Source organism: Pelophylax lessonae, assembly GCF_965119305.1.
Source record: "Pelophylax lessonae genome assembly, chromosome: 10".
Taxonomy (NCBI): Eukaryota; Metazoa; Chordata; class Amphibia; order Anura; family Ranidae; genus Pelophylax; species Pelophylax lessonae.
In genome coordinates this window covers 123,373,899-123,400,556 of record NC_138777.1, presented here as the reverse complement: position 1 = coordinate 123,400,556, position 26,658 = coordinate 123,373,899, and the positions used below count along the sequence as shown (strand labels likewise).

General features: G+C 45.0%; 1 pseudogene across 1 annotated transcript; it reads right to left on the bottom strand.

The window, feature by feature from the left end:
* Positions 1-5,430: 5,430 nt before the first annotated feature.
* LOC309565985 (tRNA-specific adenosine deaminase 1-like) lies at positions 5,431-6,362 on the bottom strand (annotated as a pseudogene). The gene has a single exon. The product of its transcript is annotated as a tRNA-specific adenosine deaminase 1-like (transcript).
* Positions 6,363-26,658: the final 20,296 nt, after the last annotated feature.

Below are 26,658 nucleotides of genomic sequence, written 5' to 3'. Positions count from 1 at the left end.
CTGAGTTGTCCACTGCCTCTCTGGATGGTTCCCTTCATTCTTCCCTGCATTTTACTTGGTTCAGGCTGGTATGTACAGTATACTGGACATTTCTATTGACAATGGTCTAAAATGCATGCATAGTGTTTCCGTGGGCTTGTGCATATTGATATATTCAGTTGTTCATGCACAATATTAGGGTGCATGCACACAATGTTGTCATATGTTGGTGTCACTCACACATACTTGTTTGACATGTCAATTACTTTAATTGACATGTTTGGGATTTGAACCAGAAACCTTGGTGTCACTGGGTGGAAGTGCTAACCACTTGGCCCTTATTTTAATGGGGATAGACTGCTAAATATGCTTGACAATGTACCCTATCTGATAATTAACTTCTATGCAGCATTGGTAAAATTTTGATCAGGAGTTGTAGGGGGTCTGGTCTTATTTGTGTATTTATAGAGGTCAGCTGCACTAGGTGTTTACAGGTCAAATGCATGTGAACTGTGTTCGTTCCAAAGGGAAGTTTCTTATGCCTTGTGAACCAAGCCTTTGTAAAAAGTAGCCTTTTTTTTAGATACTTAGTCTTTGTCCATCTGAATATAAAACCCCCTCTTTGGAATATACTGTATGTGCCTTGACTACTTTGACTATCATGCTGTTCTTTTGATGACTTCACATTGCTCACATTGGGTCTGGATGGTTCCCCATTGTGAAGTTGGTCATTTGGTTTTAAGCAGTGGTGGGATTCAAAAATTTTAGTAACCAGTTCCGACTTTCCCAGCAGAATGACCAGCGTGCCCCCTTTCAATGCACAGTGACCAGCGTTCCCCCTTTTAATGCACAGTGACCAGTGTTCCCCCTTTCAATGCACAGTGACCAGCGTGCCCCCTTTCAATGCACAGTGACCAGCGTTCCCCCTTTCAATGCAGAGAGACCAGCGTGCCCCCTTTCAATGCACATTGACCAGCGTGCCCCCTTTCAATGCACAGTGACCAGCGTGCCCCCTTTCAATGCACAGTGACCAGTGTACATGCCCCCTTTAATGCACAGTGACCAGCGTGCCCCCCTTTCAATGCAGAGAGACCAGCGTGCCCCCTTTCAATGCACAGTGACCAGCGTGCCCCCCTTTCAATGCAGAGAGACCAGCGTGCCCCCTTTCAATGCACAGTGACCAGCGCTGCGTGCCCCCCTTTCAATGCACAGTGACCAGCGCTGTGTGCCCCCCTTTCAATGCACAGTGACCAGCGTGCCCCCCTTTCAATGCAGAGAGACCAGCGTGCCCCCCTTTCAATGCACAGTGACCACAGCATTGCCCCCAATCATTGCAGAGTGCCAGCCACAGCATTGCCCCCAATCATTGCAGAGTGCCAGCCACAGCATTGCCCCCAATGATTGCAGAGTGCCAGCCACAGCATTGCCCCCAATGATTGCAGAGTGCCAGCCACAACATTGCCCCTAATGATTGCAGAGTGCCAGCCACAACATTGCCCCTAATGATTGCAAAGTGCCAGCCACAGCATTGCCCCCAATGATTGCAAAGTGCCAGCCACAGCATTGCCCCCAATGATTGCAGAGTGCCAGCCACAGCATTGCCCCCAATGATTGCAGAGTGCCAGCCACAGCATTGCCCCCAATGATTGCAGAGTGCCAGCCACAACATTGCCCCCAATTGCAGAGTGCCAGCCACAGCATTGCCCCCAATTGCAGAGCGCCAGCCACAACATTGCCCCCAATTGCAGGGTGCCAGCCACAACATTGCCCCCAATTGCATAGTGCCAGCCACAACATTGCCCCCAATTGCAGAGTGCCAGCCACAACATTGCCCCCAATTGCAGAGCGCCAGCCACAACATTGCCCCCAATTGCAGAGCGCCAGCCACAACATTGCCCCCAATAGCACAGTGCCAGCCACAACATTGCCCCCAATTGCAGAGTGCCAGCCACAACATTGCCCCCAATTGCAGAGCGCCAGCCACAACATTGCCCCCAATTGCAGAGCGCCAGCCACAACATTGCCCCCAATTGCAGAGTGCCAGCGATCCCCCCCCCTGCGAGACCCATGCACTTACCTCACGGAAGGTCTCACAGTCGGCTCCCCGCGTCTCCGAGTCCTCCCGCGGAGCCTCCTTCTCGTCCAACGGCACGGTGTTTGCCTTTCGGCCAATCAGGAAGCGGGAGGACCCGCTCCCTGATTGGCCAGGAGGAGGATCATGTGACAATAGCGAATTCTCATTCGCTATTGTCACAGAATGGGCGGGCCGTGGCGCCACGTCTGCCCGAGCGCGGGACATTCAATTGTCCTGCGCGTCCTCAGACGCGCAGAGGGATTCAGCCGGTTCTGCGAACTTGCAGAAAGTTAGCAACCGGTTCTATGGAACCGGTGCGAACCGGCTGAATCCCACCACTGGTTTTAAGGTATGCCTTTTATATTTGGTGGTGTTGCTTATGGCATCCCCTTTTTTCTTTGTTTATTCCTTGGTCATGATTAGAAAGCCTATGTATATATGTTATTTATAGATTATGTGTACAAGACCAGTGGCCTAATTACTGAATGCACCCTTATTTTTCATCTGACAGACAGTGGCTTCACCTTGGCTTACTCATTTGCATCTCTTTAGGCAACATTCAAATGCTATGAGTTCCAGTCTACTCTATTGGCTGATGACTTCAAGTGAGTTTTGGTATACTGTTATGTTATATTATGTATTTATTAGGGTTGCACCGATACTGGCAATTATCAGTTGTTAAGGAGCGGTGCCGCCGCATCTTTAACAAACAAGGACTCATTCAGCTGTCAGTGTGGTTCCCCTGTTGACAGTTGAAGTGTTAAAGAAGTCTTGCAATTGGAGCCGTCAGAAAAAAAAAGAAAAGAGAAAAGCCCAGCGTCTTCTAAGTGCAGAAGATTGGCAACTTTAATGTAGGTATAATAAAAACGTGCTCACAAGGGTAAGCTTGTTAAAAGCATGTAGTATAAACAGGGGTGTCTAAACATCGCAATTCTGGGGGTTCTTGCTGGTGATATCCCCACTGGCTCTCACGGTGGAGGGATTCCTGGGTGGTGTCCGTGGTTTACCGGGTCCATGGAACGCAGGGGATCAACTCCGACAGACTGTGATGTCACTTCCTTGGCACAATGTAGAGATGTAAACGGCAGCACGTGGAGCAGCATGAGCTCCCTCTTCGGGCCGTATGGGCGCCATGTTGGAGTAGGGCTTTTATGCGTGCTACAAGGGCTCAGTAGGGCCAAATTGTCTTTAAAAGCATAGCGACCGTGGTATATAAGTGTAGTATACACAAAAAACAAATCCTAAGAGAACATACAGGGGTGATTAAAGCAAGAAGCGGGATTGGGAGATACTAGGACCAAATTCTTTTCACCACATTATGAAAATTAATATTACAGTCATGGGGACCATTGTTTGTACCAACCCCATATTGCTATAGTGAATGTGGTGGTCGATGCGTAATGTTAAACATAAAAAATAAGTGATAAAAAATAAACAAACCAGTCAAAAGACAGCCAAACATGCTATACAATAAATGAATATAATATAAACACTAAAAATGAAAATGAAGGATATGAATTAAAAAAATAAAATATAATGAAAAAAATAATAATGAAAATTTAAAAATTAAAGATTAAATTAGGTGTAACAGCCTACGTCACTAATAAAGGGTTTTTAGTAGTAATAGAAGAATGACTGCTATATAGCAGCCAAATTCATGTATGTGGCTATGTGTATAGAATGTTAATTGTGTAATTACTATAAGTGATCTTATACTATGGGTAAGAGCAATTCTATTAAAAACAGTGCTGTCTAGTACTGGAATAGATATATCATTGCTATAAGTAATCTTATACTGTGGGTAGGGTACTTACTTTTGGGCTCTTTAATCTAGACCACAAGGGAACTCGTTGGAGTATGTGCTTGTACATGAAAGGGAAATATAGCATAGTTTAATATTTAATGTGAAGAGTGAGACTATGTTGGGACTCCCATTCAGGGTGTGAACATTAGGGACTATAAGTCTACAATCATCCCCATGGCTGTAATATTATTTTCATAATGTGGTGCACAAAGTTTGGTCCTAGTACTATTCACACGTTTCATTTGAGTCCCTGTTACCCTGTTACAGTTGCTTCTCTGTATCCTGTATCTGTATCTTCTTGCTTTAATCACATCTGTATGTTCTCTCAGTGTTTGTTTTTTGTGTATACTACACTTATATACTACTGCCGTTACTATTTAAAATACATTTTGGCCCCACCGAGCCCTTGTAGCACACACCCCCTGTCTGTGGGCATAAAAGCCCTACTGCAACATGGCGCCCATACGGCCTGAAGAAGGAGCGCGGGCTCCGCAACACGTCACCGTTTACGTCTCTACATAATGACCAGGAAGTGATGTCTGTCGGAGTTAAACCCCTGCATTCCATGGACCCGGGAAACCATGAACACCACCCAGGAATCCCTTCACCGGTAAAGCCAGTGGAGATATAGCCGCCAAAGACCCCCAGGTTTGCGATGTTCAGATGCCCCTGTTTATACATCATGCTTTTAACAAGCTTACCCTTGTGAGTAAGTTTTTATTATAACTACATGAAAGTTGATAATCTGCTGCACTTAGAAGGCAAGCACTCAGCAATGTTTATCAACAATATTGCTCAGCCTCTGAAACAATATACATTTTTTTGTTTCTTCATCTACAAAGGGATGAACTTTGATCTTCAGCCTAAAACAACCTGTCAAGTAGAAAAAAAAAATGTTTTGGTGTCTTTTATAAATGTTCCTCTATTTAACCCCTATTAACTCTTAATTTACTCTAATCAGCCTTATTTAACTCCCTATTCTCCTCAATCTAATTCATATTTCCCTGCTATTTTTTTTTTTCACTTCTATTTTATAAACTATTAATAATTACAACTTTTTTTTGTGTGCTTTGTTCATTAATAATTTTACACTTTTTTGGATTGGCCGATAAAATCTTTGTTTACTAAATGGCGTTCCAACAAAACTTTAAAAATTCCATTGTTGTAGGTAACACCGTGCAATGTAGAACTGTATGAATTTCTCAGATACGCTGTTTGCATCTGAATGAAGAAACAATTTCCATGCTGCGGGCACCAGACCGGAGCGGTCCGATGTACTCTGTGCGTGTCTAATGCTCAGCTGAAGTTCAGGTAATTACAAGTAGTCTGGATCCAGGATGTAAACGCCTGTTCCCGTAATTGCTTCCTGGTAAGACACAGCAGCTTCCTTATAATCCCGATATGTATGCAATTTCCCAGACCTGAGTGTCTCCGGCAGCCGATCCTCTGACAGGTCTTCCACTAGTTTCTGGAACTCATGAAAATAGCTCTGCTTTACAAATCCGAGACCTGGACTGTGGAGTTCCAATGGCCTAGTTCGTGGTTCCCTACCTGTAGCCGTTAGCAGTAACATCTAGAGGCTGTTGTGGAACTGCACTCCAACTGATAGCTGCCCCACAAGGAACCAGTTTTCTTCCGGGAGAGCCGTCACCTTTGCACACCTGCTGTGCAGAGCCCTCTCTATGGACTCCAGGCTAAACGGACACTTTCCAACCACAAGCGATGCAAAGTAGATTGGCTGTTGCAGAAAATGCATAAGCAGCGCCCCCTGGCAGCCGAGCACGTTCCATCGGCCATCTTATCGCTGCAGGACATTGAAAGAGTGCGGTCTCCACGGCCTGGTTTGACGCGGAGCGCCCCTAAAGTGTGATAGTCCACCCCGGGGTTGTGACTATCCTGGGCATCCCTGGGCACACACTTGGCTCCTGTCCGGTAGATATCCGGTGTGGTGCCTCCGTCTGTTGTGTGACTCTCTTCCAGGTCATGTGACTCATCTCTATCGTGTTTCACTTTCTTGGTCCCCGAGGAAGGATCGCTGTCCCCCCTCTTCCTCTTACACCCCAAATTCAAAGAGTTGATGACTGGTGAGGTCTTCTCCCGCACAGTGGAAGTGGGGCAGAGCTGGTCTTCCAGGGGAATCATGGGGATTATTGAAGCATCACCACAAGGTGTGTGACTGGTGAAAAACACAAAGGAGACCCTGCCTCTTACGCTCCACTTTTGGCTTTCACTTTCAGCAAGGAGGACGCTGTCTTGGCTCTTGGTCAATGCCAGGGAAAGCTGGTGGAGGAGGAACCTCTGAAAACTCCGCTTTGCAATTATCTCTGCATGGCTGTCCTGGAGAACATCACCTGTTTTGCTCAGTCTTGATTGGCCGATACATTTTGTTCCCAAAGCAACGACTTTCTTGGTGCAGGGCACCCCCTGTGCAGCCTCTACTTGTATGACAGCCGCCAGCAGCGTCCATTCACTGCTCGGGTCTGGCTGGCCTTGCTTGGGTAACATCACGCCCAGTGGTTCTTCACGGTGAGGTATTTTGGAGGCCTTGGAGAGCCCGGTGTCGGCTCCCCTCAAACAGGAGGGACCGATAGGGGTCCCCCACCGTTATCACAGTGGATCCACCGCACCAACCCAACCCAGCAAACAGAAAACCAAAAGCACTGTGCAATAAATTTACACTTTTAACATATATTTACACGTTTCACATTGAAAAAAAGCACAAAATATATAATTATATATATATATATATATATATATATATATATATATATATATATAAATATATAATAATAAATAAAAAATAATAATTTTATTTAACTTGTAAAAAACTTTTCAATGCTTTGTACCATTGCTGACAGCTAAAGTGTAAACAAAACAGTTGCAGTAGATATCGGTAATTAGTATCGGCAAATACTAAAAAAAAAAGTATTGGTACTCATACTCATTATAAAAAAAAAATGGTATCAGTGCATCCTTAGTAGTTATCAATGCATCAAAATGTAACTTTGCAACTGAGAAATTTGGTACTTAAAGCGGAGTTTCACCCAAAAGTGGAATTTCCACTCATTTGCTTCCTCCCCCCCTCCGATGCCACATTTGGCACCTTTCAGGGGGAGGAGGGAACGGGTACCTGTTTTTGACAGGTAAATTTCCCCAATTCTGGGAGATGGCACTGCGGCCCTGTCCCTCAGAAGTTTGAAAATTCTAGCATCCACTTTATTACTGTTTTATATAATGTCCAGTGTGTGTTTTTGTAATCTAATAGTGTGATATATCTTCATTACATTGCCGCTCGGCCCTTCCGTGACCCCCAGCTGTCAGTGGGGGAGGAGAGAACAACAGCAGAGTGGGAGATTAGCTGAACCCTGAGCGGCTATGTAACAGAAGGTATTTCACACTATTCTAATCTAATACCCATTGCTTCTGGGTACACTGCAGAGGGGAGGGGCTGACATCCTCCTCTGACAGCTATGAGAGGAGAAAACAGCAGAGTGGGAGATTAGTGAGGAGAGCCCGGAACAGCGAAGTAATGAAGGTATTTCCCCCTATTCTATTCCAAAAACACGCACTGGACATATATAAAACACTAATAAAGTGGATTCTAGGATTTTAATGACACTAAACTAGGTTCACAAGGGATTCCTGGCAGGCAAGGAGGGAAGGGAAGACCGCACATTACAGCTAAAAGACATCACCCACATGTTCAGTACCAGATTTGTGTCAAAAATTGTCTTTATTTTTCAAAACTTTACATGTACAAAATATCGGCCCATATCGGCCGATACCGATACTTAGTGACCAAAATATCCGTATCGCCCCGGAAAAAACAATATCGGACTATCCCTAAAATAAATACATTAAAAAAATGTTAAGTACGCTCCTTGTCCCCAGAGTAAATCTAAAGTGGTAATCTGTAAAGGCTTTTTAAAGCATTACCTATGGATTGTAAAATGTACGTTGTTTATCTCCATTGCACGGGAGTGCACAATTTTAAAGTGTAATATGTTTGGTGTCAATTTACTCGGTGTAACATCACCTTTAAATTTTATCAAACAATTGGGTATTATATTGGGTTTTTGTGCATTAAAAGTCAAAAAAGTGTAATTAAACAAAATGCGTTTGGAGAACTGTTGCGCAAATAAAAAGTGACATAAAAAATTGCAACACCAACCAATTTATTCTCTAGGGTCTCTGCTTTAAAAAAAATATATAATGTTTGGAGGTTCTAAGAAATTATGTAGCAAAAATACTGATTACATGGAAACAAAGTGTCAGAAAAAGCCTGGTCCTAAAGTGCACATTAGTTATTATTTTTATTCTTAGCCTTTTAATGTCTGGCTAACCTTGCTTTCCATTAATAATACTTTACATTGTAAACCCACAGGGAACCCTGTACATGTGTCTTGCCTAGCAATGGATAGTCCATGCCACCCACAGGATAAATAGACTTCACATCCAATCCCACTGCATATAATCTGAGGATGCACATCCTGCCTATTCCAGATCTGTGCCGATCCCCTCTCCTACATCAGCAGCAAGTTTGTCAAATGCACAGGAGACCAACCAGTGTCATTCTTAGATGCTCACTACCATAAAGTAGAATTTTCCTGCCAAAACCTCATTAACAGGTTTCTCCTGAAATTGCCCAGTGCTAATTGTTGACCACAACAGATTTCAATATAACCGAAATCCACTCACCCCAAAAAGCACTTTTCATGTATGCCTGCTGAGGTTATTTATCACTCCTTCACAAATAAAAGATAGCACAGATGGACCAGCAAAATCAACACATTTGTTTTAATTCCATTGTGTTCATGTTGAAATGCTGACAAATACCAAATGCTAAACAAGGCCAGAAAGATCAAAATCTTTTATACAATGGTATAACACAGCTTTTCAATATAATAATAATTTTAAATGATGGCATTAAGACATTATTTTTTTACAGATATAAACATTTCAAAATAGTAAATAACCAAATAACCACTAATGCTAAAAAAACAAACAAACAAAAAAAACAAAAACAAGATATACATGTACAGCAAAGTTTTAAGCAAAAACCAGATGTTTAGATGCAGTGTGGACCCACTCTCCTCTGTCTGGCCACCAGACTGGGCAATAAAGAACAGGTCTGTGGCATTGCATGGCACTGAATCTAGGATCCTCTCATCAATAGTAACCCCCCAAGTATTATATTCTCCTCTCCACATTCCTGTGGAGGTCACTGGGAGCCATCTGACATCTCTAAAAAAAAATCACTATGAGTGGAACAATCCCTAGGCATTCCTATATTAAGGCTGCCCAAAATTGAGGTCAACAGTTGATAACCTTTCCAAAGGAAGAAAGGCTTTCTGTAAAGGGGGTTGCACATCTCAAAGCCACCAGACATTAAGACCATTGTAGAACATGGGCAGGTAATGTAAGACATGAGGGTGTTGCTAGGAATGGGCACAGCTTAAAGCATAACTGCAACAACAGTACAGTTACCATTTAACAATAAAGCATAATACATCAGATAAAAGGTCAAAAACCAAGAATTATCTAGATATTATGATAAAAATAGGAAAAAATCATATATTCTTATATTTCCTGTTTGGTTCTTTGTAAAGTAAATATTATACAATATAAATTAGCTGAATTTTGCAGAGATTTTTGATAGCAGGCAAGCATGTTGAAGTCATAGCATCCCTTTTAGCATTAATGGATAAATCCGGGGGATTCCAGTGTTTCACATAAACTGGCCACCCTGCTAAAACAGAAGAGTGCATGAATTTTTGTTTTGCAAATATAAGTACATAAATTCTTAAATTATGCTTTTTTTACTAATATGCATTAATAATGAGGTTGGAAACCATCAGCTTTATAAACATTTCAACTGTAGAGCTTTGGGGAGCAGGCACAGTCTTCTTTCATCCAACAAAGACCAACGACAATTGACCTGATTTACTGCAATTAACATAGCAGGTTTAGCAATCCAGTCATATTCCCACAGTATTTACTGTATAAGGGTAACGTGTGCAGAAATGCACAGTGATTGCATACATAGTTACATAGTTAGTGAGGTCGAAAAAAGACATCAGTCCATCCAGTTCAACCTATGATGTGCGTGTGTGTTTGCTGTTAACTGTACATTGTATACTCCTGTATGTTGTGGTCTTTAAGGTACCCATCTAATAGTTTTTTTAAACTAACGATGCTCCCTGCTTATACGACTGCTTGTGGAAGAGAATTCCACATCCTTACTGCTTACAGTGAAGAACCCCCTACGTATTTTAAGGTTAAACCGTTTTTCCTCTAGTTTTAGTGAGTGGCCACGTGTCTTATTGTATTCCCTTTCTCTGAATAGTTTGTTCCTTATGCTAGGGTCGTCAGTACAGTATTTGTACATTGATATCATATGCCCCCCTCAATCGTCTCTTCTCCAGAGAGAATACGTTCAGTGCTTGTAGTCTTTCCTCATAGCTGATGTCCTCCATTCCCGTACTTATTTTTGTTGCCCTTCTCTGGACTCTCTCCAGTTCCAGCACATCCTTCCTGAGGACTGGTGCCCAGAACTGGACAGCATACTCCAGATGTGACCGGACCAGAGTCTTGTAGAGAGGGAGAATAATCTCTTTATTTCTGGAGTGAATCCCCTTTTTTATGCATCCCAGTATTCTGTTGGCTTTGCTTGCAGTGGCTTGGCATTGCATGCCACTGCCAAGCCTGTTGTATACCAGTACCCCCAGGTCCTTTTCCATCCTAGACTCACCCAGAGGTTCCCTCCCTAGTGAGTAGCTTGCTTTCTGGTTTCTGGCACCCAAGTGAATTACTTTACATTTTTCAACATTAAACCTCATCTGCCATGTAGTTGCCCACCCCATTATTTTGTTCAGGTCCGCTTGTAAGGTTTCCACATCCTGCATAGAAGATATTGGCATGCTTAGTTTAGTATCATCCGCAAATACTGAAATTGTACTAGATATCCCCTCCTCTAGATCATTTATGAATAAATTAAACAGGATTGGTCCCAGGACAGAACCCTGGGGGACCCACTTTCCACACCCGCCCAATCCGAGTACTCCCCATTAATCACCACCCTTTGCACTCTCCCCTGGAGCCAGTTCTCTATCCAGGGACTCACCTTATGGTCCATACCTACCTTCCTTAGTTTGAACAGTAAGCGCTTGTGAGGAACGGTGTCAAAGGCCTTTGCAAAGTCCAGATACACCACATCATCCACAGGCTTTCCTTTATCTAGGTGGCAGCTCACTTCATCGTAGAAGGATAAAAGATTGGTTCGGCAAGAACAATTTTTCATGAATCCATGCTGATTACTACTAATAATACCATTTTCATTACTAAAGTCTTGTATGTGGTCCCTTAACATCCCCTCCAAAATCTTGCAGAGTACTGATGTTAGGCTGACCGGCCTATAGTTACCCGGCATGTATCTCTGCCCCATTTTAAATATTGGTACCACATTGGCTTTTTTCCAAACAGCTGGCACCATACCCGTCTGTAAACTATCCTTAAAGATCAAGAATAATGGTCTGGCAATCACCTGGCTGAGCTCTTTAAGAACTCTCGGGTGCAAGCCATCCGGTCCCGGTGATTTATTTATGTTAAGTTTCTCTAGTTTAGCTCTAAGTCTATCTTCTGTTAGCCATGGCGGTACTTCCTGAGGTGTGTTATTTAGCTTGGCCTTACAAGCTGGGCTAGTGTAGCCCCCCAAATCTTTTGTGAAGACTGAAGAGAAGAAATTATTTAACACTACCGCCTTTTCCCTGTCCTCTGTGGCCAAATCTCCTTTGTCGTCTTTTATGGGGCCAATGTGTTCTGGCCTCGATTTCTTACTGTTTATATACTTAAAGAATTTTTTGGGGTTCTTTTTACTCTCTTCCGCTTTATGTCTCTCGTGTTCTATTTTAGCCGACTTGATTTCGTCTTTACATTTCTTATTACACTCTTTGTAATGCTTGAATGCTGCCAATGACCCCTCAGCCTTGTATTTTTTGAAGGCCTTTTCTTTAGCATTAATATGCATTTTTATGTTGGAGTTTAGCCACCCAGGGTTTGGTTTTGCTCTTTTAAATTTATTTCCCTTTGGAATGCACTGGCCAATCACTTTGTTAAGTATGCTCTTGAAGCACTCCCATTTTTCCTCCGAGTTCTTTGTTCCCAGGGGTCTATCCCATTTTAAATTTTCTAGCAAAGAACGCAGTTTTGGGAAATTGGCTCTTTTGAAATTCAGTGTTCTTATATTACCCTTATGTTTCCTATTACTATGATTAATACTGAAACTAATTGACCTATGGTCACTGTTTTCTAAGTTGCCCCATATTTCTATATCCGTGAGCAGGTCTTTATTGTTGGTAATCAGTAGGTCAAGTACTGCATTGTTTCTTGTTGGTGCATTCACCATCTGACCCATGAAATTGTCCTGCAAAACATTTAGGAACTGCCGAGCCTTGGCTGAATGCGCGGTTCCTTCTGCCCAGTCTATATCTGGATAATTAAAGTCCCCCATTATAATGACATTTGCCATCCTTGCTGCCAATCCTATCTGTAAAAGGACTCCTCCCTCTGGTTGGGGGGCCTATAGCATATGCCCAATATTACCTACCCCACAGTGCCTTCCCTTTGAAGTTTTACCCATAGGGATTCTACCTTGTCCATAGCTCCATTATTATCATCCCTCATATTTACCTGTACACTGTTCTTAATATACAGACATACCCCTCCTCCTTTTTTACCTTCTCTATCTCTGCGATAAAGGGAATACCCCTGAATGGTCGCCATCCAGTCATGAGAGCTGTCAAACCAAGTCTCTGTTATCCCCACAAAATCTAATATAAATCTAATACACACTGCTTATTCATTAGTACATGTGGTTTGTTAACAAACATAATAAGCAGAGGACTTGGATAGTTTTATTCACAAGACTCTGATGAACCAACCAGTTCATCAGAGTCTTGTGCATTGTAAAAACATGCATTCTTCTTTGTTTGGGTTTAAAATTTTAGCAAATTTAGTAATTTTTCTTCATAAATTTTGGCCAAAAGTTATACTGCTACGTATCTTTGGTAAAAATAACCAAAAAGAGTATACATTATTTGGTCTTTGTGAAGGTTATAGAGTCGACAAGTCATGGTGCCATTCATTAAAAATTGAGCACTAGGACAATGGAAACACCCACAAAATGACCCCCTTTTGGAAAGCAAACACCCCAACACATAATCTAAGAGGCATTATGAATCTTTTGAACATGTAATTTTTTCCACAATTTTTTGGAAAATGTGGAAAGAAAATGAAAACGCATTTTTTTATTTATTTTTTTTTACACAAATTTGTCCATTTATAAGATATTTCTAAAACATAGCAGGTACATACCAAAAATGACACCCCAAAATACATTCTGCTACTCCTCCTCAGTATGGCAATACCAGGTGTGAGACTTTTACACAGCCTAGCCTCATACAAAGGCCCAACATTCAGGGAGCACCATAAGGCGCTCTAGGGACATAAAATTACAAACTTAATTTCCTGATTACCCATTAGACTTTTGTAAAGCACTGTAGGGTACAGATGTGGCACGGATGAACACTGATATGGCATGGTTGAGGCACAGATGAGCACTGATGTGGGAAAGATTAGCACTGATGTGGCACAGATGAGCACTGATTTGGCACGGATGAGCACTGATGTGGTATAGATGTGGCATTGATGAGCACTGATGTGACATGAATGTGGCACAGATGAACACTGATGTGGCATGGATGTGGCACAGATGAGCAATGATGTGGCACAGATGAGCACTGATGTGACATAGATGTGGCACAGATGAGCACTGATGTGGCATGGATGTGGCACAGATGAGCAATGATGTGGAATGGATGTGGCATGGATGAGCACTGATGTGGCACAGATGAGCACTGATGTGTCACGGATGAGGACTGATGTGGAATAGATGTGGCATGAATGAGCACTGATGTGGCACAGATGAGCAATGATGTGGCACAGATGAGCATTGATGTGACGTAGATGTGGCACAGATGAGCACTGATGTGGCATGGATGTGGCACAGATGAGCACTGATGTGGAATGGATGTGGCATGGATGAGCACTGATGTGGCACAGATGAGCACTGATGTGTCACGGATGAGGACTGATGTGGCATAGATGTGGAACAGATGAGCACTGATGTGGTAGGGATTTGGCACAGATGAGCACTAGTGTGGCACAGATGAGCACTGACGTGGCATGGATGTGGCACGGATGAGCACTGATGTGGCACAGATGAGCACTGATGTGGCACAGATGAGCACTGATGTGGCACAGATGAGTACTGATGTGGCACAGGTGAGCACTGATATGGCATGGATGTGGCACAGATGAGCACTGACATGGAATAGATTTGGCATGGATGAGCACTGATGTGGCACAGATGAGCAATGATGTGGCACAGATGAGCACTGATGTGACGTAGATGTGGCACAGATGAGCAATGATGTGGCATGGATGTGGCATGGATGAGCACTGATGTGGCACAGGTGAGCACTGATGTGTCACAGATGAGGACTGATGTGGCATAGATGTGGCACAGATGAGCACTGATGTGGCATGGATTTGGCACAGATGAGCACTGACGTGGCATGTATGTGGCACAGATGAGCACTGATGTGGCACAGATGAGCACTGATGTGGCACAGTTGAGCACTGATGTGGCATGGATGTGGCACAAACGAGCAATGATGTGGCATGGATGAGCACAGATGATCACTGATGTGGCAAAGATGAGCACTGATGTGACATGGATGTGGCACAGATGAGCACTGATATGGCATGGTTGAGGCACAGATGAGCACTGATGTGGGAAAGATTAGCACTGATGTGGCACAGATGAGCACTGATTTGGCACGGATGAGCACTGATGGGGGTATAGATGTGGCATAGATGAGCACTGTTGTGACATGAATGTGGCACAGATGAAAACTGATGTGGCATGGATGTGGCACAGATGTGGCACAGATAAGCAATGATGTGGCACAGGTGAGCACTGATGTGACGTAGATGTGGCATAGATGAGCACTGATGTGGCATGGATGTGGCACACATGAGCAATGATGTGGAATGGATGTGGCATGGATGAGCACTGATGTGGCACAGATGAGCACTGATGTGGCACGGATGAGGACTGATGTGGAATAGATGTGGCATGGATGAGCACTGATGTGGCACAGATGAGCAATGATGTGGCACAGATGAGCACTGATGTGACGTAGATGTGGCACAAATGAGCACTGATGTGGCATGGATGTGGCACAGATGAGCACTGATGTGGAATGGATGTGGCATGGATGAGCACTGATGTGGCACATATGAGCACTGATGTGTCACGGATGAGGTCTGATGTGGCATAGATGTGGCACAGATGAGCACTGATGTGGCAGGGATTTGGCACAGATGAGCACTGACGTGGCATGGATGTGGCACGGATGAGCACTAATGTGGCACAGATGAGCACTGATGTGGCACAGATGAGTACTGATGTGGCACGGGTGAGCACTGATATGGCATGGATGTGACACAGATGAGCACTGATGTGGCATGGATGTGGCACAGATGAGCACTGACATGGAATAGATTTGGCATGGATGAGCACTGATGTGGCACAGATGAGCAATGATGTGGCACAGATGAGCACTGATGTGACGTAGATGTGGCACAGATGAGCACTGATGTGACATGGATGTGGCATGGATGAGCACTGATGTGGCACAGGTGAGCACTGATGTGTCACGGATGAGGACTGATGTGGCATAAATGTGGCACAGATGAACACTGATGTGGCATGGATTTGGCACAGATGAGCACTGATGTGGCACAGGTGAGCACTGACGTGGCATGTATGTGGCACGGATGAGCACTGATGTGGCACAGTTGAGCACTGATGTGGCATGGATGTGACACAAACTAGCAATGATGTGGCACAGATGAGCACAGATGATCACTGATGTGGCAAAGATGAGCACTGATGTGACATGGATGTGGCACAGATGAGCACTGATGTGGCACAGATGAGTACTGATGTGGCACAGATGAGCACTGATGTGGCATGGATGTGTCACAGATGAGCACTGATGTGGCATGGATGTGGCAGAGATAAGCACTGATGTGGCATGGATGAGCACTGATATGGCACAGATGAGCACTGATGTGGCAAAAATGAGCCCTGATGTGACATGGATGTGGCACGGATGAGCACGGATGTGGCACGGATGAGCACGGATGTGGCATGGATGTGTCACAGATGAGCACTGATGTGGCATGGATGTGGCAGAGATAAGCACTGATGTGGCATGGATGAGCACTGATATGGCACAGATGAGCACTGATGTGGCAAAAATGAGCCCTGATGTGACATGGATGTGGCACGGATGAGCACGGATGTGGCACGGATGAGCACGGATGTGGCACAGATGAGCACTGATGTGGCACGGATGAGCACTGATGTGGCACAGTCTGAACACTGATATGGCAAAGATGTTGCACAGATAAGCACTGATGTAGCATGGATGTGGCACGGATGAGCACTGACGTGGCATGGATGTTACATAGATGAGCACTTATATGGCATGGATGTGGCACGGATAAGCACTGACGTGGCATAGATATGGCACAGATGAGCATATATGTGGCATGGGTGGGTACAGATGAGGCATGGATGTGGCACAGATGAGCACTGATGTGGCATGGAAGGCAGAGATGAGGTATGGATGAGGCACAGATTGGCATGCATGAGGCATGATTGAGGCATGGATGGGCATGACTGAGACACGGATGGGCATGATTGAGGCACAGATGGACATGACTGAGCCATGATTGAGGCATGGATCAGGCATGATTGAGGCATTGATCAGGCAAGATTGAGTCACAGATGGGCATGATCGAGGCATGATTAAGGCATGGATGGACATGAATTAGGTACAAATGGACATGATTAAGGCATCTCCCTTAATCAACTCCCAAGTCAGGAGCTAAACAGTTTGCACAAAGCCAGTTACAAAGCAGTACGTACAAATAGTGATGGACGAACATAGGCCGGGGCTGTTCGCGAACGTTAGCCGCAAACTTTCTCAAATGTTCGCGAACCACAAGTTGACTTTAATGGGAGGCGAACTTTAAAAACCTTTAGGTCATATTTGCAGCCATAAAATACTTACTAGCTGTGCACAAATAGTCCCACCACATGGACACTGTCATAACAGAAGTATTGCTATTGGAAAAGTTGCCCTAAAAGTTTTTTTTTTTTTTTACAGCAAAAAAATGTTTTTTTTTTTTCCTAAATCAGCCAGAACTGACAGCAGCTGGTAAATACATGTCAAATACATATAGGGTCCATTCACACATCTGTAAAATGGGTCCGCATCCATTCCACAATTTGGCGGAACGTTTACAGACCCATTGATTTTCAATTCCAGTCTGAAAAATTAGGCATTCACAGGATAAAGAAGTAAATGTTGACCATTCCAGGCCCCAAAAATTAGCCCACATGCGTTTACCTGACAGCTAAGAATTTTGTATTCTGTGGCTGAAAGTACATTAGGCATTCACAGGATAAATAAGTAAGTGTCGGCCATTCCAGGCCCCAAAAATTAGCCCACATGGGTTTACCTGACAGCTAAGAACGTTGTATTCTGTGGCTGAAGGTACATTAGGCATTCACAGGATACAGAAGTAAGTGTGGCAATAAAATGCCCCAAAAATGAGCCCACATGGGTTTACCTGACAGCTAAGAACATTGTATTCTGGGGCTGAAGGTACATTAGGCATTCACAGGATAAATAGGTAAGCGTCGGCCATGTAAGGCCCCAAAAATTAGGCATTCAATGGAAATGAAATTCCTTTTATGCCGCTGTATTTACCGAAGGCAAGGACAATGAATTGTTGTGGGTGGATGGCGGTCTGGCGGATATTTGTGGCCTGTCATGAGGAATTGTAATCAAACATGGTCTACTGGTCACATGTGTTGAATTCCTCAGAGATCCATGCCTCATTCATTTTTATAAATGTGAGGTAGTCAACGCTGTCATGAGCTAGGCGAGTGCGCTTATCGGTCACGATCCCCCCCTGCTGCGCTGAACGTCCTTTCGGACAGGACACTGGACGGGGGGAAAGCCAACAGTTCCATTGCAAATTGTGCAAGCTCTGGCCAGAGGTCAAGTCTGCCCACCCAGTAGTCCAGGGGTTCATCACTCCTCAGCGCGTCCACATCGGCCATTAACCCAATGTAGTTGGACACCTGTCAGTCTAGACATTCCCTGATGCTGGATCTGGAGTACAGCTGTCGATGGGTCGGCTGAAAGAAGGATCTCATATCTGAAGTGACCAACACATCTTCAAACTGCCCTCTTCTTGCAGGTGCTGTTGGATTGCTACCCACAACTATTTCTCTGTGAGTGGAAATTCCTCTGCCAGCGCACGCAAAAGCAGAATGCAGCATTTCTCGCAGCAAGGCCTGGAAGTGCTGCATTCTGACCGCCCTCTGTGATGCTGGAAACATTTCCGCCATTTTTTGTTTGTACTGGGGGTCTAAGTACGTTGCCACCCAGTACTGGTCCTTGCCCTTTATGCTTTTTATATGGGGTCCCCCTTAAAACACTGGAGCATGAAGGCCCCCATTCGCACTAAACTGGGCGCGGTGTAGTGGCCTGGCTTCAGCTCAAAATCCAGGATAATCTCGTCCTCGTTCTCCTCCTCCTCCCCCAACCACGGACAACACCAGGGATCCAGGACAGGTTTAAAGCATGCTCTTCTTGCTCCTCCTCATCTGCCCCAGCACCATCCTCCTCTGACTCCTCTTCAGACTCCTGTTGTTGACTTGTCTCAGATGGAGTAGCACCCCCTGGGAATTCATCCAACATTGCGACTTCCTCATTTTCCTGCTCCTGCTCCTGGACAGCTTGATCAATGACACGAGGCAATGCACGCTCCAGAAAGAAGGTGTAAGGTACGATGTCACTGATGGCGCCCTGGCTGTGACTGACCAGTTTGGTGATCTCATCAAATGGCCGCGGAAGTCTGCATTAGTCGCGCATGAGCAGCCACTGGCGAGGTGAAAAAAACCCAAGCTCCCCAGAACCTGTCCTGCCGCAGAGTTCGTACAGGTAGTCGTTAACCGCACGTTTCTGCTGGAGCAGCCTATCAAGCATATGCAAGGTTGAGTTCTATTGCGTCGGGCAGTAACAAATAAGACGCCTGACAGGCAGGTTGTGTCACCGCTGAATGTCAGCAAGGCGAGCCATGGCTGTGTAAGATCTTCTGAAATGGCCTGAGATTTTCCTGGCCTGCCACAAGACGTCCTGGACCCCAGGGTATTTGGCAACGAATCGCTGCACGACCAAGTTCAGGACGTGTGCCATACATGGCACATGAGTAATTTTGCCCTGTTTCAGCACGCTCAGCAGATTGGCACGGTTGTCGCACACCACTTTACCAACTGTCAAATTGTGCGGTGTCAGCCACTAATCTGCCTGTGAACACAAAGCTGAAAGGAGTGCAGGACCAGTGTGGCTCTTGGCTTTGAGGCACAACAGATGCAGCACAGCATGGCAACGTCTCACCTGGCATGTGGAATATGTTCTGGGGATCTTGGGCGGCGCAGCGAAAGAGACTGTAGCAGCAGAAAAGAAGGAGTCTGGGACCTTCTATTGTGGTGTTCCAATGGACACAAATTCCCGAGAGGCCTCCAAGTCCACCAGTTGATATGGCAGTAGTTGGCGGGCTATCAGTTCCGACAAGCCAGCAGTCAAGCGTTGGGCAAGAGGGTTATCCGGCGTCATAATTTTTTTACACTCCAACATTTTGGCCATGGAAGCCTGCCTTTTTCCAGAACAACGTGAGGACGACATGATGGAAGGTGGAGTGGAGGACAATTGTGAGGACAGAGGAGAAGGAGAAGAGGCTGGACGGTGAGAGCCTGGAGTGTGGCTTTGTGGGTTCTGACGGTGTTGCTCCCACTGGGCGATGGGAGTTCAGGTGCCTTTTTAAAGCGGAGTTCCGGGCACAAAATCAATATTTTTTTTTTGTGCCCGTCCGCTAGTTCCCCTTCACCTGAAAAGGAATTGGATAGTTAGGTTTTTTTTTAAAAAAACTCACCTTGTAATTGAAGATCGAATATACTCACCTAGTCTTCACTTCCTGCCTCAGCGCCGCGGCTCTGCCGTCACTTTCTGGCTTGCACTGATTCCTGGGAGCTTAACGTCATCGCTCCCAGGAATCAATGCGACGGCACCGGCCCCGCTCGTCACTTCCGGGCGACGCCGCATTCCCCTGCTAAACAGCTTCTGGGCATGCCCAGAAGCTGTGGAGGAATGCGGCACCGCACCGGAAGTGACGAGAGGGGCCGGTGCTGGCGCATTCTGGGAGAAGAAGACGCCAAAGAGGACCGCGCCGGCTTCAGCTGCCCACAAGAGAGATGGAAACGCTGTGGAAGAAATTTTATAAGTGAGTATTTCTTCTAAAAGGTAAGTGCGAACCGGGACAGATCAGAGGCTAGCCATTGTGGAATGTACTAGCCCTGACTGTCCCGGGGGTATGTTTATTGAAAAATCATTTCTGTATCCGGAACTCCGCTTTAAGTCGGTCGTCCCTAGGTGAGTGTTGGGCTTACCACGAATTATGCGTTCACTGCAAAGGCTGCAGATGGCAACATTGTTGTCAACAGCGGACACATTAAAAAAAGCCCACACTGCAGACCCATGTGCCGGCATCCTGGGAGTGCCAGATGTGACTGTACATGGTTGATGGTTCGCTCCTGATACATTTGCAGTCTGCTTTGCCCCTCCTGTGCAATGCAAGTTCCGCCTGCTTCTCCTCCCTATCCCTATCTATCCTCTCTCCCTCTGAACTCCCCTCCTCTTCCTCTCTTGTGGCCACCCATGTGACGTCCATAGACACGTCATCATCCACGTCACCTTCCCCACCACTAACATTCAAGATCTCAGAGTAGGCAGCAACAGCGGGGACCAACCTCCTTGGGCTGATCTGGGTACTGTCGTCAGACTGCTGAGTGGTGGCTGTTGCTACCTCCTCTTCCTGATCCGATGCCAAGAATGGCTGCGCATCGCAAATGTCTTGTGATGGATTGGAAAATGATTCCAGTTACTCAAGCGGAGGGTATATGGTGGTGGTGTTGGTGGTGGTGTCTTTGGGGGTGCACACAGCAGAGAGTGAAGAGTGTGCAGATAGAGAGGATGAGGAGGGTGCAGAAGAGGAAGGCTGAGTGAGCCACTCAACCAAGTCTGGTGCATCCTTTGACGTAATTGAACGCACCTTCTGAAACCTCACACTTTGGCTCCGGCCTACTGCTCCTGTCCTACCCCTACCACCCCTGCGTAAGGGCCTGCATCTTCCTCTGCCTGTCGTTTTTTTAAATTACCCTGTGACAAAAGTCTCTAGAGAAGCGCAGTATATGTGGAACAAGGTATATAACACCCCGCTTCAATATGTGGTATTGGGGGGCCACAGGTTTATCACACCAGTTATACCAAAAATTGGCCAGTGAGTTTGGCACTGTGTGTAGCAGAGTTAACGTAGCAAAAAAGGCAATATTGTTGTAGGACACAAATACACTTAAAAAAAGTATACTCAGATAACACCACTCTTCAAAAAACAATAAGGTGTGACCACCCTCCTCCTGCGCTTGGTATCCAGGCCCCTCGACCACACTCCTCCCGGGACTCACAACTGGCTTCTTAGATGGCTTAGGTCTTGCTGCCCATAACGGACTGGGGTAGTCCACCGGTACTGAAAGCAAAGAAACAAAAAAGGGCGCACCGACCTAGCGCATTATCCTCAATAGAAGGCTTTATTAAAGTAACATTAAAAAATGGCTACTCACAGACGTAGATAAAATAAATCATATCAAGCTCAATTGCTCAAACGTCCGGGTGTAGTCCATACAATCGTTCATAACTGATGAGTTAACGGCTGACGCGTTTCGAGGCCCAGCCTCTTCCTCAGAGCCCTGAGCTCTGAGGAAGAGGCTGGGCCGAAGCAGAATCCCTATGGGTAGAGCTTCAAAGGGAAGGCATGGTGGGGAAGGTAATATTGGGCGTATGCTATAGGCACCCCAACCAGAGGGAGGAGGGGGAGGCGGACCTCATTTTACAGATAGGATTGGCAGCAAGGATGGGAAATGTCATTATAATGGGGGACGTTAATTATGGGTCAGATGGTGAATGCACCGACAAGAAACATTGCGGTACTTGACCTACTGATTACCAACAATACAGACCTGCTCACGGATATAGAAATACGGGGCAACTTAGGAAACAGTGACCATAGGTCAATAAGTTTCAGTATTAATTACAGTAATAGGAAGCACAAGGGTAATATAAGGACACTGAATTTAAAAAAAAACAATTTCCCAAAACTGTGCTCGCTGCTAGAAAATATCAAATGGGATAGAACCCTGGCAACAAAGAACACGGAGGAAAAATGGGAGTGCTTCAAAAGCATACTTAACAAGGGGATTGGCCAGTGCATTCCAAAGGGAAACAAATTTAAAAGAGCAAGACTAAACCCTGGGTGGCTAAACTCCAACATAAAAATGCATATTAGTGCTAAAGAAAGGGCCTTCAAAAAATACAAGACTGAGGGGTCATTGGCAGCATTTAAGCATTACAAAGAGTGCAATAAGAAATGTAAAGACAAAATCAGGGCGGCTAAAATAGAACACGAGAGACATATAGTGGAGGAGAGTAAAAAGAACCCCAAGAAATTCTTTAAGTATATAAACAGTAAGAAAGCGAGGCCAGAACACATTGGCCCCATAAAAGATGACAAAGGAAATATGACCACTGGGGACAGAGAAAAGGCGGAAGTGTTAAATAATTTCTTCTCTTCAGTCTTCACAAAAGAATCGGGGGGCTACATGAACCCAGCTTGTAAGGCTGAACTAAACAACACACCTCAGGAAGTGCCGCCATTGCTAACAGAAGATAGACTTAGAACTAAACTAGAGAAACTTAACATAAATAAATCACCGGGACCGGATGGCTTGCACCCGAGGGTTCTTAAAGAGCTCAGCCAGGTGATTGCCAGACCATTATTCTTGATCTTTAAGGATAGTTTACGGACGGGTATGGTGCCAGCTGTTTGGAAAAAAGCCAACGTGGTACCAATATTTAAAAAGGGGCAGAGATACATCCCGGGTAACTATAGGCCGGTCAGCCTAACATCTGTAGTCTGCAAGATTTTGGAGGGGATGTTAAGGGAGCACATACAAGACTTTAGTAATGAAAATGGTATTATTAGTAGTAATCAGCATGGATTCATGAAAAATCGTTCTTGCCGAACCAATCTATTATCCTTCTACGATGAAGTGAGCTGCCACCTAGATAAAGGAAAGCCTGTGGATGATGTGGTGTATCTGGACTTTGCAAAGGCCTTTGACATCGTTCCCCACAAACGCTTACTGTACAAACTAAGGAAGGTAGGTATGGACCATAAGGTGAGTACCTGGATAGAGAACTGGCTCCAGGGGAGAGTCCAGAGGGTGGTGATTAATGGGGAGTACTCGGATTGGGCGGGTTTGGAAAGTGGGGTCCCCCAGGGTTCTGTCCTGGGACCAATCCTGTTTAATTTTTTCATAAATGATCTAGAGGAGGGGATATCTAGTACAATCACAGTATTTGCAGATGATACTAAACTAGGCATGCCAATATCTTCTATGCAGGGTGTGGAAACCTTACAAGCGGACCTGAACAAAATAATGGGGTGGGCAACTACATGGCAGATGAGGTTTAATGTTGAAAAAAGTAAAGTAAAGTAATACACTTGGGGGCCAGAAAGCAAGCTACTCACTACACCTCTGGGTGAGTCTAGGATGGAAAAGGACCTGGGGGTAGTGGTAGACAACAGGCTTGGCAGTGGCATGCAATGCAAAGCCGCTGCAAGCAAAGCCAACAGAATACTGGGATGTATAAAAAAGGGGATTCACTCCAGAAATAAAGAGATTATTCTCCCGCTCTACAAGACTCTGGTCCGGCCACATCTGGAGTATGCTGTCCAGTTCTGGGCACCGGTCCTCAGGAAGGATGTGCTGGAACAGGAAAGAGTCCAGAGAAGGGCAACAAAAATAATTAGGGGAATGGAGGACATCAGCTATGAGGAAAGACTACAAGCACTGAACTTATTCTCTCTGGAGAAGAGACGATTGAGGGGGATATGATATCAATGTACAAATACTGTACTGGCGACCCTAGCATAAGGAGCAAACTATTCAGAGAAAGGAGATACAACAAGACACGTGGCCACTCACTAAAACTAGAGGAAAAGCGGTTTAACCTTAAAGTGCGTAAGGGGTTCTTCACTGTAAAAGCAGTAAGGATGTGGAATTCTCTTCCACAAGCAGTCGTATCAGCAGAGAGCATTGATAGTTTCAAAAAACTATTAGATGGGCATCTTTAAAGACCACAACATACAGGGGTATACAATGTACGGTTAATAGCAAACACACACACACACACACATCATAGGTTGAACTGGATGGATGGATGTCTTTTTTCAACCTCACTAACTATGTAACTATGTAACGCCATATGTTTGCAAAATCGGCGGGCTGCGAACAAGCAAAGTTCGCCGCGAACCGACCGCCGGACGAACCGCAAGGCCATCTCTACGTACATAACCATTTCTAGATCAGTAAGTATAACTGGCTTTAGGAGTACACCTTTATAACTGGCTTTGCAAGTACAGCTTTGTTACTAGAAAACAAGAAACAATGCGGTACTAGACTTACTGATTACCAACAATACAGACCTGATCACAGATATAGAAATAAGGGGCAACTTAGGAAACAGTGACCATAGGTCAATTACTTTCAGTATTAATCATAGTAATAGGTTACACAAGTGTAATTTAAGGACACTGAATTTCAAAAGAGCCAACTTCCCAAAGCTGCGCTCTTTGCTAAACAATATCAAATGGGATAGTACCCTGGGAATAAAGAACACGGAGGAAAAATGGGAGTGCTTCAAGAGCATACTCAACATACTCTTCACAAAAGAATTGGGTGGCTACACTAACCCAGCTTGTAATGCTAAATTAAAGTAATACACATCAGGAAGTACCCCCATGGCTAACAGAAGATAGACTTAGAACTAAACTAGAGAAACTTAACATAAATAAATCACCGGGACCGGTTCTTAAAGAGCTGAGCCAGGTGATAGCCAGACCATTATTCTTGATCTTTAAGGATAGTCTGCAGATGGGTATGGTGCCAGCTGATTGGAAAAAAGCCAATGTGGTACCAATATTTAAAAAAGGGCCGAGATATATCCTGGGTAACTATAGACCTGTCAGCCTAACATAAGTAATCTGCAAGATTTTGAAGGGGATGTTAAGAGACTATATACAATACTTTAGCAATGAAAACAGTATTATTAGTTGTAATCAGCATAGATTCATGAAAAATCGTTCTTGCCAGACCAATCTATTAACCTTCTATGATGAAGTGAGTTGCCATCTAGATAAAGGAAGGCCTGTGGATGTGGTGTATCTGGACTTTGCAAAGGCATTTGACAGAGTTCCCCACAAACGCTTACAGTACAAACTAAGGTACATAGGTATGGACCATAGGGTGACCACCTGGATAGAGAACTGGCTCCAGGGGAGAGTCCAGAGGGTGGTGCTAAATGAGGAGTACTCGAATTGGGTGGGTGTGGAAAGTGGGGTCCCCAAGGTTCTGTCCTGGGACCAATCCTGTTTAATTTATTCATAAATGATCTAGAGGAGCGAATATCCAGCACAATCTCAGTATTTGCGGATGATACTAAACTAAGCAGGCCAATATCTTCTATGCAGGATGTGGAAACCTAACAAAATAATGGGCTGGGCAACTACATGGCAGATGAGGTTTAATGTTGAAAAATTTAAAGTAATGCCCTTGGGCATCAGAAACACAAAACAAGCCACTCACTGGGGGGGGGGGGGGACCTCTGGGTGAATCTAAGATGGAAAAGGACCTGGGGGTATTAGTGGACCACAGGCTTGGCAGTGGCATGCAATACCAAGCCGCTGAAAGCGAAGCCAACAAAATACTGGCATGTATAAAAAAGGGGATTATTCTCCCACTCTACAAGACTCTGGCCCGGCCACATCTGGAGTATTCCATCCAGTTCTGGGCATCGGTCCTCAGAAAGGATGTGCTGGAACTGGAGAGAGTCCAGAGAAGGGCAACAAAAATAATTAGGGGTAAAGAAAAAACAAGGGCGCCAGGTCAGAAATATACTGTATAAATGCAAATTTTATTCAGAGGCACTTACATGAAAAAAAGCCAGCGTCGACATGCAGGTACTCAAAGAAGCTGGTCCCCAAACATAATGTACTGAGGGGTGGTGTGGGTAGCATACATCCAGCTGCAGGTTGGCACCGATATCCAGGGATGGAGGTCGGAAGATCCGGGGGTGCCGGGAGGAGTCCGAACACACCTTCCCCACAGACGTCTGCGGCGCTCAGCCGGGAGCCAGATGCAGCGTCACAGGACACTGCCGGTTCATCCACGGAAGCCGGCAGGAGACAGCTGAGGTTGTGGAGAGGACGGGCCGCAATGTTGTTTCAGAGGATCCACCTCCTTCATCAGGCTGGCCCGCCCCTCCACAAGGGAAGCTTATAAAAATCGTATTCTGAATGTGACCGGAGTCATCAATATCGCTAATGAGTGCTATAAATAGACCAATTAAATAATTAAAAAGGGGGGAATAGAACCCATGAAATGAAATAAGGGAAGCTCATACATGGGACATTTGGCAGT